Source organism: Camelus bactrianus, chromosome 2 (assembly GCF_048773025.1).
Source record: "Camelus bactrianus isolate YW-2024 breed Bactrian camel chromosome 2, ASM4877302v1, whole genome shotgun sequence".
NCBI lineage: Eukaryota > Metazoa > Chordata > Mammalia > Artiodactyla > Camelidae > Camelus > Camelus bactrianus.
In genome coordinates this window covers 15,393,719-15,414,054 of record NC_133540.1, presented here as the reverse complement: position 1 = coordinate 15,414,054, position 20,336 = coordinate 15,393,719, and the positions used below count along the sequence as shown (strand labels likewise).

At 40.8% G+C, this 20,336-nt stretch overlaps 1 long non-coding RNA gene across 8 annotated transcripts in view; it reads right to left on the bottom strand.

Moving 5' to 3' along the window:
- Window positions 1-1,642: 1,642 nt before the first annotated feature.
- LOC141579548 (uncharacterized) overlaps window positions 1,643-20,336 on the bottom strand; it is a 65,512-nt gene continuing 46,818 nt past the window's right edge. For 6 of the 8 annotated variants that reach the window (XR_012511118.1, XR_012511127.1, XR_012511122.1 and 3 more), the window contains 3 exons: window positions 18,870-18,967; window positions 12,151-12,274; window positions 1,643-5,544 (listed from right to left, as the gene is read on the bottom strand). This is a non-coding gene — a long non-coding RNA (uncharacterized LOC141579548). Of the gene's footprint in view, window positions 6,541-12,150; window positions 12,275-18,869; window positions 18,968-20,336 lie in introns of all 8 variants that reach the window. The other 2 variants (XR_012511124.1, XR_012511123.1) reach the window with 2 other exon arrangements.

Genomic DNA, 20,336 nt, shown 5'->3' with positions numbered 1-20,336 from the left:
TCTTTCATGTAGCACAAACGGAATTGGATGCTGTAGGATCACTTAATCTGGTTTCTCATTCTGTTTCGAAATGCCAGGTTTTAATTCATGCAGCTTTCACTGTAAACCCGAGTTCGAGGTAGTAACAATAAATATATATTTATGTAGTGTAGAATCCAACTGAAAAAAAAATTGTTTTCCTAACGAGCTAAGTGAATGTCTTCTTTGACTCACACTTATATCTCAGACCATAGCATGTGGAGAGATATTCGTTCATCTAGCTCAAATGTAGTGAGTTTCAGTAGAATCACTTACTCTGGTTTCAGTATGTTTCCTAGTGCCTGTTGAAAGTTCATGCAGTTTTTACTGTAAAACAGATTTGGAGCTAGAACCTCCCCATATATATGTATGTAGTGTAGTTTCCCACTGAAAAGAAGCTGTGTTCCCAACAAGCTACGTGATTGACTTTTTCACTCACACTTATATCTCAGAATTGATCATGTGGAAAGACATTCGTTCATCTAGCTTAAGGGAAATGGTTTGCAGTTAAAACACTTACTCTGGATTCTCAGTATGTTTCCTCTGCCGATTTTAACTTCCTGCAGTTTTCACTTTAATTCCCAGTTGGAACTTGTACCTCCCCATATGTATGTATGTAGTGTTGTTTCCCACTTAAATGAAACTGTGTTTTCTCAATAAGGTAGGTGACTGACGGCTTTCACACACACTTAACTCTCAGAATTGAGCATGTTGGGAGACGTTCGTTCATCTAGCATAAATGGAATTTGAAAGTGATGATCATGACCTGTGCTTGTAAAAAAACAGTTAAGGGAGCATTAATTTAGAGCCTTTATAGTTATGGCCATGAGACATTACAGAATTTCGTTTTCAGCAGTTGATTTCTTTTTTTTAAACTTCAGAAAACTTAAGTCTTTCCTGTAACTGGATATAGATAGTGAATATCTTAAAATCTTGAGCGACCGCTTCAAAGTAGATTAGTTACTTTGCTTTTGGTCTTTAACCTAAAGGAATATCCAGAAGTACATTGGCAGTTCGTAAGCAAGGGCATTATCCTTGCCTTTTCATTTTTTATGTGGAATAGGTATAACTGTATACTAGGTTACTGTGTTTATCTGAAGAGCTCCTTGAATATGTATATGTAAGTTATATTTTCAAAAATTATAATATTATGAAAATCAATTAACCTTGGAGATATATTTCATATATTTTATTCTTTAATAATATAGATTTAGATAGCCCTGTTTTATGTAATACTTATGAAAATAAGTTGGCTTTATATAAATCCTTTTTCGATAAATCATTTAAAAATTGGTTTTTTTTATCATTTGCTTCTTAAAAATAAGATATTAATTGCACAATATGTATTTTCCTTCAAGTTCATCCTTTTTTCTCTATACTATCTTGAGTTGCTTAGATAATTTTTCCCGCAGTATTATTTATTTTAAACACTCAGTATGTGCTTCTGTCTGTTGCTTTATTAGAAAGCAATAATTCATTATTATTTTTAATAAAATATACTTTCAGGAAACTATACTGGGATTCTTTCATTCACACAGTTAAGCAATGATACCTGTTTTGTTATATCAATTGTCTAAGCCTCTCAACTTCCAAAAGATTACATGGACAAAGTTTAAAACGTCATAAATGATTGACTAACAAAGTTTATTGTGTTCCTTGATTAAAAGTACAAATAAGAGTCAGTCTTAAATTCGGATGTAAACGTCTTATAAATTACATGAGTCTTCTCCAAAATTCTTTAATTTGGGCTTTAAATCCTCCAGTAAAAAACTGGTTTGAAGAAGAAGAAAGTCGAGAATAGATTCAATCCAAATTCTATGGGAATAAACAAAGCTAAATGTTTCAGTCATTTTTTTGAAGCAGAATAGGTATGTTTTGTGCACCATATGATTTTAATAGTATTCATCTGAACATACGGTTTTGACACCATGAGACCACAAGCCAGCAAACAAGATCTCAGGCAAAGCAAGAAAAACAACTGAGGGGATTTTCTGCTGCAAAATTTCCCCTAACTAAAACTGTAATTGAGAACAAATCTGACGCCATATTGGATCTGTTCCTTCAGTTTGAAGCACTGTGCCCTGTTTTCCAGGCTTAATCTTGCTGGCTTTGCACCTTTTGTAAAACAAAGTTGCCTTTAGCCTAAAACCTACAGGAAAGCCTATTCTCGGGGCTCTGACCTTTAAGGATGTTAGCACTTCTGCACTTACGCAGAGATGGCAAGTTGCAAAATAGAGAATAACCTTTGTTTTGTTGCAGGCTTACAGGGACACAATAGCCTGAGCCACATGGATGGCTGCAAGAACAAAGAATGCCGGCAGCAAGAAGTTTGCACAACCAACCACACCCCTTCCCCTTTTTAGTTCAAAAGGAGCCTTAATTCTGACTTGGGAAAGATGATTCTCCAGGACATTAGTCCCCCATCTTCTTGGTCTGCCAGCTTTCTGAATAAAGTTACTATTCCTTGCCCCAAAACCTTGTCTCCTGATTTATTTATTTATCACTGTTGTGCAGTGAGCAGAACAAGTTTGGCCTCAGTAACAGAACCAGCTTTGTTATTCCCTCTGATGTGAAATCTCTCTGGGTGTACAAGTGCTTGCCTGGTGGTGGTGGTGGCGGTGGTGGTGGTAGGCAAAAATATTTCACATGTCCTGATTTCAATAGGCTAAAATTTACTGCTATTTAAGTCAACTATAGACTTTTACAGAATCACCTGCAGATGTGCTTCTGGGAGCTACAAAAATTCCAACAATGAAAATAATTCTATTGTCTCCAGACAAGATAATTTTCCTCAAAATTGAGCAGCTCTGAAACACACTTCAGGAGTACAGATAGATGCAGTGTTCTTCAATTCCCATGCTGTTCTGACACAATTTTCCACTTATATCAAAGTAAATTAAAATCAGTCTTCAATAGCAGATGCTCTGCCATGATACAACAATGTCAATTCCACTTATTTATTGAGCCAGAGCAGCTTTAGAATAAATGACTTTATACCAAACTCCTGCTTGATATCCTGTCTTCTCCCTGGTGGCTAATTCATTCTTCTTACTTCCTAAAAGTTCTCCTGTTATGGGAAGTTAGCCTTTACTGTGCACATTCAATTGGAAAGGCACAAATTAAATATGTGAGGGGATGACATACATATTTAATTCTTACTTATACATAAATACAAGCACACAGGACCTGTGTCTTGGAAGATGTCACTTTCTAATGTGGGCAAAAGGATGGTCTATAGTTCAATCAATGATCTAAAAGCAGTTTTCTAGGATATAATAAAGCAGTGCTTGAGTTATAAGACAGAACAACTCCTGGATATGAATCAGTGGCACCATTCAGTGGGTGCACATGTGTGCATACACACGCCTATGCACACGGAGCAGCCTTGGAGACACTCCATCTGTGCTGATGGAGCAAAGCCATGCTGGGGAGATGAGGAAAAAGTGCCTAATACAATCAAACCAGGACACCTGAGTAATGGGTAATAGGAGTCAATTGAATTTTCTGGTTAGCTGAAGGCCAAACAAAAACACTTTTAGTTTCAAACGTCATTGTTAAAAACTTTCTTAAAGCACAGAAGCCTGTTTTCCTGCTTTGCTTAGTGTCACATGGCATATTAAACATGACAGATTCTTAGTTCTCTGACTGTGGAACGGGAAAGGCCTTGCTGTCATATTTCTGAACATTAGTCTATGTTTTGCAGCACAGTGGATACTGAAAATGGGGCAATTTGAGTGAATGGGAATGGAAATAACCTAGCAGTCATTGACTGTGTGTGATTTGCGAACTTTCTCCAAAAAGTAGGGGTAGCAAGCAAATCAGATAAATTGAGGGATCCTGGGGTGGAGAGTCAGGTGGGCTGACAGCTGGGTGGTCCCAGGTAGCTTGTTTTACTGTGTAAAATTGTGACTATGATCCAGACAGTAACACACTGTCAAATTCTTGTGCCTGTAGCTTTGATACCTGGCCAAGTCTGTGAGCCAATTTTATCGATGGTGCATAATGAAGATAACTAACATTCCCTGAGGACCAGGTTGTGTGACTTCCATGCATTGACTCACTGAATTCCCTAAGCACCCTTTGTGGTACATAACAGTCTTAAAATATGCAGCAGGGGATTATTCTGTTTGCAGATGATAAAATGAAACTCTGAACTGTTGAAGCCTGGCCCGAAATAATGCAGATGGGAAGACGCCGTGTTGGGAGCTAAGCTCGGGCCAGGCTACAGAACCTGAAGCTCCCAGCAAGTCCCCTCACCCAGGAACCTGGCCCACAGCCACTGCCTGGCCCTGTTCTATTTCTATGAGTGCTCATAGGAAAAAGCCAGGTACTCAGGGTCAATGCGACTTGATTAAGAAATTCAAACTGGGATAGCCTTTTGATGGGGACTGTAACCTGGGAGTGAAACTGGCAGTGAAGTAAGGGAGGAAACATCTCTGGTTGTAAGAATATTTCTAGGGAAGAAGGTTCCCTGATGGGCTGGCATGGGAATCGCTGTGGTTGTGAGCCCCGTGTTGCACTGTTGGGTTGTGGGCAGGGAAGGAGAGAGGCTGTTCATACTGGTCATAGTCAATACAGTTTGTAAACAGCTGAGTTCTGTTCCCTCACAGCTCAGACACATGCAGGACATGAGGATGCTTAGCTAATGACCAACAGTTGGAATCAAAGGCCAAGAGTGGGGTGGGGAGGAGAGATGGGGCCACCTTCTGGAAGAACCGCTGCCCCAGGGGACCAGGAAGGTAGTGAATGATTGGGGATGCACAAAGGGTTTCTATGGCCTCATCAGGTAGTTCCTATTTTAAACTGATAGTCTGGAATATATGGTCAAATGCGGTGGAATGTCTGCTCTTATTTTAAGTTCTACAAACACTTAAACGGATAGATTTCTATCTCCATTATACATGCACTGCCGGGTGACCTTTATAGTCAATGTGAGGATCAAAAGAGTGAGTACTTATTAATGCTATTACCATGCTTCTACTGAATTAACACTTCAGCAACAGTATAACGGCCACGCTCCTTAACAACTGCCTCTGTAAGGGTCTTGTAAGTCACAAATAATAATTATAAAGAAAATATATTAAAAATAATAACAATTACAGTTACAACAACTATGTTGTTTATAACGATGATAGTGTTAGCATCTCCCTCTCATATTAAACAGTACCCAACACTAGATTCCTTAGGAAACAACACCAATGCATTTTTGGACTTTTCTAAGTCTTCACCCAATGAAGCCTTTTTATTCACATTGGTCCACCAAAGCCAGAATTGCTGTTCCTTGCATGGTGGGCTGCCATGCTGTGATGTTCTGGGCTTTTTCTGGCACAATGCATCTATACTGGGTAGTCAAGGTTCCACGTACCCACTCTGATTTCCAATATATTGTTCTCCAGAGCCAACAGAGGGGCCACTGGAAAGAGGCCACATATACTGTGGTGAACCCAAACTGAATACCTGTTGAAGGAATGGACACAAAACATGGAGTGGTGGATGGATGGAAGGACAACATAAATTCTTTTACTCCTGTAAAGAGAGAGGGGAAAATGGTGAACTAAATCCCAAAGAGAAAAGACGTTCATGGTAATAATAATGTACAACAGTGAAAGAATCCAAACAAAAGGCAAATATAAAATCTCTGGAAAGAAGACTCATTACAACCTGTTTCTTTCACATATATACCCTTAGTAGAAATAACATACTTAAGGATCTTCAACCAAACATAATTATTTGCTCATAATAAACTTGGGAATCTTGAAGCAAATTATTCACTCTCAGTGTTGAAATAATACAATCTTGGAAGATGATTTGTATTTGAGGATTAAAAAAAGAATATTGTGGATGTATCTAACAATTTAAATAGAAATAAGAAATGTACCTTTGGGAAAGCTATGCATAGAGAATGTTGGAGGAAATACACTGAATATAGGCAAGTGAGCAAGCTCCCTTGAGTCTGGGAAAGTGAGTGCAGCACATTCAGAGAGTCTATGAAGTTATTACAAGTCACAGAAAGGTATGCAATTAAAGTGTCTTCCTAAGCAAAATATTCTTCTTCAGGAATTTTTATCTTGATATTTCTATGGTCTGTGTGGTCACAGGAAGTCAAAGTTATGGTGGTGGCTTAGAAGTTCTTTTCTCTCTGTGTGTAACTTACAGGGCAATGCTACAGATGGGGCAGCAGAGATCTGTGGTAAGCTGTTCCATAGGGTGGGGGAGCGGTTAGAAATGATAAGGTCAGAGATCTAAAAGACTTTTAGACCCTCCCCTCCTAACTGGCAGACCTTTAAAGTAAACTAGCACAGGTATGTAACTAAGACAGTGGATGAGAGGCAAATTTATAGTCCCTTTAGTGTTACTGCTCAGTCAAGGGGTAGGGACCACTCTGGCCAGGAACGGCAAGACCGTGAATGGGGTGGATGGGTAGGAGGAGCTGACATTTGCTTCTGACCTGAGAGGCAGGCGTGTGTTGCAGAAAAGCCGACAGTGCTGGAAAGATGCAGTAGGTCCACAGTCCAAAAGGAGCTGTCATATTAAGGGAGGTCAGAGAGAAAGAACCAGAGTTAGTGACACCACAGGGTCAGCAGCGTGGCAGCATTGATGTCAGTATCTGTGTCCATAACCCACCTAACCCTACATGAGCTCATCTGCCTACGGGGGCAGGTAAGTAGCAGAAATGCTTGGAGTGGGTGCAGCCACTGGCAAATTGGCAAGTGGACATCCTAAGGAAACGCAATGCTCACCATCACCATATTGGAAATAGGGCCTCACAGTGTCAGATCTCCTTCTTATTCAAGAGAAGCCAGAAATTAAGAGTTTATTAGCAATCAACCCAGATCAAAACCCAGAAAAGATATCATTTTATAATGACAAAGCAGGCACAGACTATTCAGAAATAAATTAATGAAAAATATTAAGAAGATTCTGATAAATGATTTAAAAAAAGAAAAAAAAAAGATGATTGAATGAACAGTAGAATGCACCACCCTCTTCAGTGGGCAGACTCAAATTTGGGGGACATAGAACATTTTTTCTCCAAAATAAATTTAGTATCTGAATGCAAATTTAGTTAATATTCCCAAATGGATTTAAGAAAAAAATCTGAAAGGTGATCCTAAATGTATTCCAGAAATATACCTATATATACAAATAAAGTAATGAGGAGGGATGTTTGAATTTGTAGTATTAGGGATATTCTGGAAAAGGATAAAACAGGACCAACTCAAGGAGGTATTAATCTATGTTCATGGAAACAGTATAGAAATAGTGCACTGAGAGTATGAATGAAATACATTACATTTCAAGAATAGACGTGGATATTTATGAGATTTTAGTAATATTATAAAACTGACACTTCAAATCAGTGGATTCAAGTTCTGCAGTAATTTGCTAAATCATTGGAAGGCCTGGTAGACTGTCCTCATTTATGACATTAAAATAAATTCCAGATAATTTTTTAATTAAAAAATAAAACACCAGAAATAACCCAACATGATTAAATCTGTTCAGATTTTCAAGCGAGAAGAACTTTCTAAAAAGCTTTTGGAACAAAGACCAAAAAGAGCAAAGGCCTAGCAACTCAGCAAGGCCAGAAACGCCCACTGTAAAACAAAACGAACCCTGGCCCAACCCTCTCTCACGGCCCTGTATTGCTCTCTGATATGTTCTACACTTTCTTTTTCCTTTAAAGTCCAGTTTCTTGGAGAAGTACCTGCGCTGAAGACTCCTCAGGGCTCAGAGCCCTGCATCCCCCACGGCCCTCATCGCAGCACTGAGACAGGAGTTGTATTGCCGGTGGCTGCGTGTTTCAAACTAGTCAGCATTTTCAGCTCGTGTTTATTTGATTACCAGTTAGCTTTTGCCGTGGACAAATATTTTCCTCTCAGGGGGATGTTTTCCCCCCTTAATTTTTGTTTTATTAAATAAACTTAAAAAGCCCAGACAGAAAAGTTTGTGTGCACATATGCACACACACAGATACACACAGATCTGTTTTTTAAAGTCTACCTAAGTATAGTCCTCCTCCTCCTTTTCCAAAGGCTTGGCAATTAAAGGTGGGCTTTAGCTCTTTCTTTATTGCCCCCCCACACCCCCCCCCTTTCTCACTATGCTCCTTTTAGTCAGTGTTCAAATCCCTCTTAAGCCAGGTTACAGCCTTCTCTGTGTTGCCTCAACTAGTTTCTCCCAACAGCTCTGCTATTCTTCTTTCTCTTGGTGGATTTCTCTTCTCCCATGTGCCATGTACATGGCCATTTTCCCCAGGGCCTCGTCCTCAATCCTCCACTTGGCAGGAATGAATCGCCCCCACAGCCTCACCCACAGCTCCTCTGAGCTCCTGACTGTTGAATCCAGCTTAACAACGGGCATCACTCCTCAGATGTCCCATAGACACTTTGCAATCAAAATGCCACACACAGAACCATCTCCTCGAATGCATCTCCTCCCCTGACACTCCCACTGCAGATCCACTCTCCAGATGGGTCACTGGAAAGTCACCTCAGCAGCTCTGCAGCCCGCCGCCCCGGCCCTGTAGTCCCCTCTGCAGCAGTCACCACTTCTGCCACCCACGACTCTCTCCCTCTGCCCAGGGCCTCTCTGCAGGCGTGTGCCACTTGTCTGGATTACCTGGGGTGGCCCCTGAAATATCCTTTCCCCCCAAAATATGGGCCTCCCCCCAAAAATGTTATTATCCATTCTGCTGCCAGTATAACCAGATCTACTTTAACATAATCATTATACAATTCTCTTGCTTACATATATTCCAATATAGCCCTGTTTCTTTAAGGATACATTCAAGTCTAATCACACAAGACCCATCGTGACAGTGGCCTTGTGCACCTGATATTCCCACCTGTGGATACTTTGTTCTAACCCTACTTGTTGTTCTTCAGTCTGGCCTAGCCGCTTCATGCCGTGTACTCTTATATGTCTCTACCTCTCTGCATGAAGTGTCCACTCCCTCTACCACACATTAGAGAACTAACTTCCTTTCACCTTTCAAAATTCAGTTCAAATATTCCCAGCTCTATGAAGTCCAATGTGTGTTCACCTGCTTAGGAATCCATCAACTACTCGCCAAGTCTCGCCTGCCCTGCGGAGTGCAGACACCAAGTCTTACCTGTCTTGGTCTCCTCAGCAGTTGATACAGTGTTTGGCATAGCAGGTGCTCAGTGTTTGTTGGATAGATAAATGAATGAATCAGTAAAGAGATGAGAGGTCTACAATCCCCCCCAGTTACTCAGCTGCCATTTTGGAAAGTTCATTCTGTGGAGTTAAGGAAATGTCAGTGCAGGTGTTGGGCAGACAGAACAGAGGTGAGGGCGTGGGGGAGAAAGGCCTGGTCCTGGAGAGCGCAGGAGAGGCGTGGGTGGGAGAGCACTGGAGAGAGAGGGAATGGAGGGGGCGGGTGCAAGGAGATGTTGAAGAACAACTGATATTAACTGCAGTAAATTAAATGGAGAACATAATATATGAAGGGAAGATCAAGTTAACACAGCAAGGGTGGAAAAGGCAGTACCAAGACGAAGAGCTCTCACTTCATCACTCACTGCATTTCACTTACGGCACCCGCCCTCTGGGAAGGCAGCGCCAAGTTCTTGAGAGACTGGTGTTTGTGCTGTGGGTGCTCTAAGTACAAAACGGTATCTTATGGCTTCCAGATTTTAAGACTGATAGATTATTTCTCTTATGTCCCGTGTCAGAGTTCTCAAACAGCAGGATGTTTTGCTTCTGGGGGTGAGCTATTGTGGTTAATAACTCAGGGTTACTCCAATAATCTCAAAGGACAGTGGGGAAATCACTAGAACAAATAAAAGAGAAATTTCACTCAGAAAAAAACATATGCCCTATAGAACCTTGTGGGGGCCTTGGGGACAATGTTACCGCCAACTCATCTAACAGTTGTATGTGAGTGCATTGAAACTCCAAGCTCAAGTCACTTAAACACGTATGAGAACCAGGGTCCAGGCTGTGGTACTTCAGACATGCACGGGAAGATGAAAAGCCTGACTATTGCCTCCGACAGGATCAGTCCAGCCGGGGAGCGCAATGGACACAGACATGATCACGCACCATCAAGACAAGAATCAACTGCAATTCATGCTTAGAGAGGAGAGCAGAAAATCTCTAAAAAGTTGAGGGTTTGCTGCCAAGGCTTGGCAAGAGCCCTTCCAGGCAGAAAAGCAGAGAAAGATACTTCTGGCGAAGGAGACTAGGGATGGTGGCAGGGTGCGAGGCCTAAAGAAGCAAGGGTGGAGGGCTCCAGGGTCATCTGTCAGAAGCTGTTCCCCTTCAGCGGCTAAGAGGCCTAACTAAAAAAGCAGGTGTGGTGTCATTAATGATCATGGGGAAAACTGGGAGGAGGAAACTGAGGTCAGGAGATCACCACCAAAGGCACTTTATTTGAGAGGAACAAAAATAATTCAAAAAGCACTTGGAAATCCTATCTCCCATGAACGAAAAGAACACAAAATAAGTTTCACTCCAGCGTTGAATACAGAATAACAGACTGCCTACTCTCAGAAATGGATTGAATTTTCTAATTCGTTAGGGATTATTTAGAGAATAGGAAAACGAATAAATCTGAACAATCTCTCTACAATAGCTGTTACTCCATCCTGTTATGTAGGGTAGAGTTAGGCTGAATTATTTAATTAGTATTTTAATGAGACTATAAAGTTCTAAAAGTCCTATCCATTTCTCCCAAAAGCGTACAACTTTTCCTTTCAATGACCTTTATTTGACTTAGCTAGAACAATAACTATTTTCCAAGGCTTTTTTCGTGTGTGTTAAAATACCAAATGATATGCTGCCCTCAGAATGTTGTTGTTATTATTAATGCTGATAAAAGCCCCAATAAGAAATATTTACTATTATGACTCATTTTGGAATAACAGGTCATTGGATTAAAGTCCTTTTGAAAATAAGCAGAAAAAACGAACATAATTTCTACACCAGGGACAGGAGCTGCACCCTTAATCGAACCTGGTCACTAAGCACAACAAAAGCAAAGATGAAACTCAAATCAGACACCAGGCCACAAAGCATAGCTGACTGAAGATGCCACAAAATGACCTTTCATTCACCGAGGGAATCAGATGTGTTTCTATGTATATTATATATTTTAAAAGCAATTATTATATATATAGCATGTAATTTAGGAAAAAGAAAACTCCCTCTTTCTGTAGACTTATAAACAAGAAGCCCAATGGGGTGTCTTGCAGACATGAACCGGCATGCATAAATGCAAAGCCTATTGACAAAAATACTTTCCTGTCTCCTAAGCTTAAAAAAAAAAAAGTAATTCAAGGCAGTGGTGAGCTCAAAGGTCTCAGATACAAAACGTGCACATCATCAGCCTTCTAGTAGATAAAAGTGCGCCATGCATAATAGAAAAGATGAAGTTTCCTATGGAAATCTATTTTGAGATGCAACAATTTAAAGGCAACCGAGAGTTCAAAACCAAGTTCAAACAAAGAGAAACAAAGGCCAAGCAAATTTACAGAAATGGACAAAGACATTGGAGAAGGAGGGGATCTGTGTTCTACCAATACTCCAGATCAGCAAATTCATCCTGATTTCAAGCCAGTGATGTGCCATGAAGTGACTCAAGGAACCAGGCTGAAACCATCGGCCAGAAGAAATAGGAAAAATGTCAAAGGCAGGTGTGAGGTGTGGAAGGGGTGACCCTGTGACCTTTGCTGCCATGAGGCAGGATGCTCTTGCGGGCTTTCTGCACAGGCTGGCGGGCTCACATGACTCTGTTTAGAAGGATATCAGCCAACAGCTGTGCCACACGGGCTGCAGCCCGTGCTGAGTCACATCTAGTAACGGTTCTGAGTTCATCCTTAGACGACATGACCAGAAGGATCTGAGAATCAATGATGGAGAAATGCCTGAATGAGTATTCCATTTCATTCCTTGGCAGTAAACCTTCAGCTTTGTACAACATAAATATTGACAAAGATATACACAGGCAACCTATTTGAAAGGCTGACTGCATAATTGCATCTAATTGAGAAAAGCGGGACCGTTTCGGTATGCTAGGTCTTTGTTTGGCTCGGTAACCGATGCTTCTGAGACCCAAAGCATATTCTAGTATAACCGACAGCACAGAAATCCCCACTGATGACTTACTCATTTCAGGGTATTCATAAAATAACCCCAGTTTGCCCGTTGGATACAGATGGTTGTCCCATTCCCATCGTGGGGTGGTCTGTTCTGCTCCCGAAACTGTGGCATCATTAGATTCATGACCCATCTGTCAAACAGATCAAATTATAAAGCAAGATATTATCAGACTAAGGTCATAAAAGTATTACTGACATTTCAAGCTGAACACATCATCTTCCCAAGAATTTAATTTCTTGTTTTCAGGATAAATTTCTTTTTATTGCTGCCTACCTACACTCAAGTATTGTGAAAACTAGTCCTGACTACGTACCTTGTGTTTACCAAAATTGTAACGACTACTACTACTTTATCTCCTACCTCCTTTTCAGGTGGGCACTTTAGCTTTTAGAAGATACCTACCCTCATTTGTTTTTTCCCCCATTTCTCTGCTATTATCCACCATGGCATTTCCAGTTTGTAAATTGTCAGAGAAAATAAGTAAAAGAAAGAAATACAGGGTCGGTGAGCTGCTGATAAGTGCTGCAGAGGAAAATAAAGGAGGGCGAGGAATGTGTGGTAGGGAGGAGTGTGGATGGGGCAAGTGACCTTTGAATAAGGCAAAGACGGAGGCAAAGGGGTGGGCAGAGGGAACAGTGATCACAGGCCTTGAGGTCCCTCACGCTGGACAGAGAGCATGGAGGCTGGTGTGGGCCAGAGTGAATAGGAAATAAGTGGTGGTTTTGGGGGGTGGAGCCTTAGAGGCTGCCGTGAAGATGTTCATTTTTCCCTCTGAAGGAATTGTGGAACCATGGAGGATCACTGAGCAGAAAAGTGATACTCTACCGTTGGATCGAACAGGTCCAAGACCCTAATTTCAGCTGAACAAATCAAGGGCCAAAGAAGTGACATGCCACCTCAAATTCAGTGCAGAGCTTGAAAGAAACAGCCTCGACTCGCAGCCCAGTGCTCTGCACCCTTCTGGATGTTGTCCCACAGAGCTGTCTCTAAGGTTAAATTTTTTCCTCACTCAGAGGATTGTGGGACAACTGAATGCTTCCCCCTTTTTCAAATGGCAATTTGTCCTGAAAGGAATTCGGAGTTTTCAGTGAAACAAGGCATGGACCTGTAGACTACAGAGCTGTTGTTCCTGAAAGCAACAGCTGGCGCGTGGTTTACTCGTGGAGTTCAGCAGAAGAGACAGAGCAACAACAGACAACTTAGCATCTGGCGGAGCTTCGGCTGACTGCACTGCACGTTTGGATGGATTTCAAATTTGGACAGTGAGGCGTCTTCACACGAAAGGCAGGTGTATACATCATACATGCCCACACGTCTGTATGCACACACACGTGGACACACACAGAGTATATGATGTGACTTGTAAAGAGCTTCCCCTGCTAGGTTTCCCACTGCCTCTGATCTCAGCGTTAACCTTTCCCTGGCCATGCTCCCAGGGTTGCTACGAGATTTCTTTGCAATGGAACATGCCCTTCGCTTCACAAACTTTCCCCAATTCTTTCAATGACATTAGGGGAAGAGCAGGGAGCTCTGTGAGGGGGTGGGGATATGGACTCGAGATACCCCTGAATCTGAATCCACACTTCATGGCTTATTTGTTATTTAGCTTTATTTACATTCAAAATGCAATTGTTGCAGATCTCAGAAGTTGATTTACACTCACTGCTGTGGCAGAATGTTGCGGTCAGTAGACCCACCACTGGATCCTCTTATTCAACACGTCCTTCCAATAATTCAGATAATATTGTATCACAAATGCCCATTTCTATATTTTGATACCTGCTTTTCAGTATAATTATCTTCCTTCTTTATTCTCTAAATCTTATGATTTTTAAACATTTTTCTGAGAAGTGTTCCACAGGCACTTTACATATGATAAGTTGATAAAGAGATCCTGGAGCTCAAAACCACATTTAAATCCTGAGATAAACTCAACTGTGCCGTATACATGGATAGGTTTAGTCTGCTTCCTTTGTTACTTTGTTTAGTAATTTTTGTTTCAAACAAGATCCTACTGTATAGCACAGGGAACTACATTCAATAACTTTTAATAGCCTATAGTGGAAAAGTATATGACAAGGAATATATATATATATATATATATGTATGTATATGTGAATCACTATGCTGTATACCAAGAATTAACACAATATTTTACACCAACTATACTTTCAACAAAAAATGTTGAAATAAAATTGGGAGGTGAAACTTCGACTGCCCAGGCTGCTGTCAAGATGAAACGATTCAAAGCAGGCCAGGTATTAGCAAACCCCCTAACACATCAAAACCCCATATGGGATCTTCTTTTTGAGCAACACAGGCTAACCAGCTGTGGTCACCTGTAAATAAGGTTGAAGTCACTTAGACCCTTGGCTTGGGAACGCCGTGGCCACCGGGGTGGCGGTCACTGCAGCACCTACGAGAATGACGGGGACAGCCTGCTCCTGACGCCGCTCCCCAGGCCGCAGCCCGGAGCACTGCAGTCAGGTCTGAGGTCCGGCCGGGAGCGCACAGCTCCACAGCCACTCGGAGCCCTGCGGTGCGGGTGGAGCTGGGACCGCGCTCGTCCATCACCCTTCCAGGCACCCAGACTCGGGAGTCCCCTGGGGGAATTTTTCTCTGCCTCATAATTCCTGTCTCAGCCTTTTGTGGAATGCGGTCCATGCCCAACGGAAGCAGGGCTTTAACCCTCCGGGACCCAAATCCATCACGGTTTGGATCCAGGATGTAACTTCCATGTTAACTCACCTGGTGCTCCCTTCTTGTGCTGAACTGCCCTCCCCCATCGATGACATTAGGTCGTATTAGAAGTCCCGACTTGCTTGTCCTTAGCTAAGACTCTGAGCCTCTTGCTCAGTCTTCCTGACTGGAACCACTCTTCTGTGGCAGAAAAGCTTGGGCTGTCGGCAACCCATCATTGTCCTCGGTCTTTTGGGTTTTCTGTTGGTTTATGGTTCTCATGCAGGGATACCAATTTGCACATGAGAAACAACTGTAGACATTTTAAAAAATACAGACACTGGATCCTCCCCACTCTCCAGCCAAGGCTGGAAGCTTTCTCCCTCTAGCAGGGGTTACACAATAATTTGTTTGGGAATTGACCACACATATTGGCATAATCATGGTAAATTGCCCTTTACTCAGTGCTTCCCACGTGGCATTTTCTACTTCATGTTGTCTTTGTACGTTCATTATCACATTTAATCCCTGAATTATAGATAATCACCTTTTCTTTTGAGGACACTCCTACTTGCTAATCTTGAATACAAGTATCTTTGATTCTCTTAATCTATTTCATTCCTGAGTTTCCTGTTCCTGGATTTAAAGAGTGAATTATGGACACATGTATTTAAGATTCTCTTAATATATCTATCTGACTCATCCTCTAACCAAATCATATCTGGAGAAGAGAGATTTTCTCTTTTAAATATTTGCATTTTCTTACTATATAGTAGTGCGTACACACGGTGGAAAATGTAGAAAGCATATAAAGTAAGAAAATTACAGCCATACATTATCTAAACACCAAAGGACAGTGCTATGTCATGTTGGGCATTTAACCATTTTTCTTAATATTTTATCATAAAATTTCCCTAGGGCAAGTTACTTAACCCTGGAATTGTACTAGACTTTTGTCAAGTACAGAATAACATTCCCAGAAATGACCCCAACATCAAAATAGTACGTGAGGCTGGGAAGGCCATAGGACACTCAGCTTATTCTCTGAGTCCTACAAAGAATGCTGTTAATTCACTGATGTTACTCATTCGATGCCTGTGGGTCACTCACTCACTCAGCTGGCTCGGACTGAGACCTACTTTATACCAAGTGCCGATCCAAGTGCTGGGGAGACCCCAGAGGGAGCCTGGATCACGGCATCACTGTCCTTCTTCATTTGCTCCCAGAATCCTACTCAACAAACCCACATGGGATTGGGGGGTGGAGGCAGGTGAGATATGGTAAAATTCATTTCATTATGTTCCTTTAGACATATTTAAATAGCATGAAAATAGTCACTAACTTTGATAAGTTTTCTTTTCCCTTCCTATGTATTTTTGAGGATGGGTATAGTTTTGGGGCAGCAAGAGTAATTGATAGATCTTTAGTATGTTAGGATTTTATATGAAAAATTAAGAAGGAAACTGGCACCTTATACAAAGAGAAGAGGCAGTGAGGAAAACACAAGCCACCCTCAAACTTGGCTACCATTCAGAATTTCTGGTATTCAAAAATGGAAACATAATTCAAAATATTTTCCCTAAATATTTTAGCCCAGAGTAGAAATACATGTAGGCAAAGTTCAGCTCACTGGAACCTACAACAATGTGCTTACTTAAGCGAAGGTATAAACAGACCACAGATACTATAATGCATCCTTTACTTTAAACTAGTTAATGTGAGCAAGTTTCATTTCACATGAATTGCTCAGTACCAATTTAGGAAATATATCCTTCTTGATTGGTAAAAATAGCTCACTGATAACCAGATTCAACAAAATTTAGTGTTAAATAATTAACCTATTTCCTTCAGGAAATGCTTTTGAGTAATCTGAGTTAAGTATTTCCTCTATCTGATCTATTTCTTTTCACAGAGAAAAGTAGTATTATTTGCACATGAGCTACTTTTACTCCTCTGGAGAAATCTGACTGTGAGCTCAGGGTAAGAGTTGTCTACTGCACAGTAGGGAAAAAAAAGATTCATTTCACAGCAAAGATCAGAATCTTTTTTTTGAGGGGCATGGTGAGCTGGGGGACAAGGGAAATGCCTTTGTTTAGAGACAGACCACAGTAATCCATCCTGAAGCTGAAAGATGAAGACCTTGTGAAGAAATGTGGAAGGACACACTGACACACAAATGTGTTCACTCTGCAAAAACAGAAAGAAGGAAAGAAAAAATAATTTAACTGCCCTATAAAGAGAATGGACAGAAAATTGGTAATAAGGGAGAGTGAAGGAAAGTTAGGGAAGGGAGGAGAAACAGTGAAAGGGAACTTGGATGCGGTGGACAGAATAGCAGGTTTCTGGAGCTTACAATGAAGGATGATAAGAAAAAAAGTAAAGTTTAAAAAAAGTTACAAAGTTTAAAATAGTTTAAAAATTAAAAAATGAAGTTAAAAAATAATTTTTTTTATACTGGCATGGAAGATTTTAAAATGATGGAGGTTTTTATTTCAAAATTCAAGTTGTTTGAGTTTCTCCTCCATGCTCCAAACAACAGTAAGAATTGCTTGTGTAATTGGTTTTGGGGGACACCACAGAGAGTGGTGAGCAATGCAGTTAGGTTGGCCAGGAGCAAAATGATTTTGTGGAAGGCAAGACAGAAGAGAGATCAACAGTTTCATGAGGACAGAAACTCAAAGCCAGAAATTATCTTAAAAAGCTTAGTGTGGTGGGCAGAAAAATGTTCCCCCCCAATATGTCTATGTCCTTATCACCAGAAAATAGGAAGAGGTCAGTTTCCCTTGCAAAGGGGGTCTATGATTTCAGATGCGGTTAACGTTGCTAACCAGCCTTCTCTAAGAGAGACGAGCTGGATTATAGAGGTGAGCCCATTGTAATCACCAGGGTCATTAAAGTAGGAAGAGGGAGACAGAAGAGGGGAGAGAGGAGAGGAGATTTGACCACAGGATCAGAGTCAGAGGCACACAACCATGCTGACCTTGAGAGAAGGAAAAGAGGTCACAGGCCAAGAGACGTAGGTGGCCTCTGGAAGCCAGAAAAGTCAAAGATACAGTTTCCCCTGAGGCCTTCAGAAACAGCCGTGCCAATATTTTGACTTCAGCAGGCTCCTGCGTTCAAGAACCCTACAAGGTTAAATTTGTGTTATTTAGTGGAGACTATTTCTTTTTTCTTCCTACTACCATGTCATTTGGGGATACTTGTTACAACAGAAAGTGAATACACTAAGCTCCTTGAAATGTTCAGAAATTGCAGATAACACTGGAATGTCCACTTTGATATGGGATAGGGCTTATGTGAAAATCCAAAGGACAGTGTGACCTTTGCTAACATCTGCTTTTCTCATTTTTAGGAAGAGAACAGTAAGTCAAAACCTCTGTAGTTATTATTTTAGACAAGTGTCTCTTAAAACATTATGTAGCCCTGTGCCTTAGGACACCAAGAGATTCTCTGTTCTTAGAAGAACATGAATTCCATGAGATAGGGTCTTACATCTGAGTCCCACAGTGGTCTCTTATTGGCAATGAGAACTTGGGCAAATCATTTACCCTCTTTAAGCCACAGGATCTTCATTTGAAAAGGAAGATAAGAATAAGGATTGTTTGGGTGATTAAATTGTACACACACACACACATATATGTACAACATTTAATACAGTGACTAACACATACTAGGCACTCAACAAATTCCTGTTATGGATTTTTAAATGCATGTATAAAAGGAGGAGAAAGTTGCGGGAAGTTGTGGGAAAACTTAGTTCATGGCCCCAAAAAGGGCCATCTCTCAACGGGCTATGATCAGTCAGTCCCCAGTGATGGGCTAATAAGCAGAAACTATAGCACTTGAGGATTTAATTTAAACATAAAAAGGAAGGAATTTAAACATAATTATTAAACAGGAGGTATGTTTACACTGTTGGCTGGATCATCTTATCTGCAGAGCTTTAATAAGCAGAGAGTCTCCCCTGTTTTAGAGATGGGCATGCAGGAAAATTACTTGGATGGGTGGGCCGTTCTCACCCCAAGATCACATGACTTAGTACTCACGGAAGTAACACCTCTTGTATGTTATTCCAGATGGACTGTCCTCCCATGATTATTGTCAGCTGCATCATCAGTTCAAGGAGACAGCCACCTGGGTCACACTGGAATATTAGAAAGAAAATCTCATTTAAATTTTAGATAGCTCTAACATGAAATAAAGTCATTATTTTATGCCTAAAAAAATCTAAGGAACAGAGAGTAAAGACACTCTTCATTGGGCAACTAAGAGAAAATATGAAACAGGTTAGACTGTCCGAACACAAAGCTGTATTCACACGTCTTCATTTCTGTATTTTCACAGACAATACACCAGATCTCCAGGATAAATCACAAATCTGCCATTAAAGAATGTGATGTAGAAACACGAGGAGTAGTATTTGACAAACTGGAAGAAGAACAACTTCATGGCTAGGTTGTTCCCACAGTCAGTCTGGTCCTTGGGATCTCTGCAGCTAGAATAAAGAAAAGTTAAGTCTGTAAAACTGTGAACAGCTTTGAGACCATAATCAAAGCCACGGACACATGAGTTAACAAGCTAAATATGTATATATATATATATACACAATCCACACTTTTTTCATATAAGCTGTTTTGAATTCCTTAAAATAGTTACTATGTTAATTCCAACTGTACACACTGTTGTAAGAGTTTCTCCCACTATGAATGCAATATCACACAAGGCAAAAAAAAAACAAAGTCACCCATTCCTTAAAATTTATAAGCACAACAGTATCCAATGGGCAAGAACTGTCCTCTGTCAGGTGTAAGTTGAAAGAAAGCTACTTCTAAACATCCTGCTAAGAGAAATTCTCTTGTCTCCCTGAACGGCAGGAAGGTAGGACTATTGAAGAAAACAAACAAAACACGGGGCAACTTGCTAGAAGCATTTGGGGAACATAAAACATCCTCCTAGTTCAAAATTTGAATTGGTCTTAGTGTTTTCAGAAGATGACCACTGAGCAGACAACTGGGAGAACAACCCAGCCACATGCAGTGTGTGGGAAGCAGTTAACTAGGGCCCCTAAGCCGCTGGCTGGGATACAAGCCAGAGAGAAGAAACATTTGTTATAGAAGCCACAGCTGATGAGAATGGAGCTACACTAACAGGAACAGCATGGGGGGAGGACACATAATAGTGTGATTACTTGTCCTCTCAGTAACGCACAAGCAAATCTGCCACTGGAACCACGACCCTCTTCCACTTATTTGCAATAGAGAGACTACTTACTTTCAACAATAGGGTACATGATCTAATGTAATTGAAATTATTATTAAGCACTGACATATTTACACAGAGCTTGGACATTCTAAAGCTTTCTTTATCCCTTTTACTAATGCAAAGCTGCAGCTAATTCACTTCTCATATAGGCTAGAGAAAATACGTTTACACTTGAAGTTTTCTAAAGACTGTAATGTACTGGAATTGAAGTGCCTAAAAGATAAAGTCTCTGTTTTGACCTGGTTCTAAAA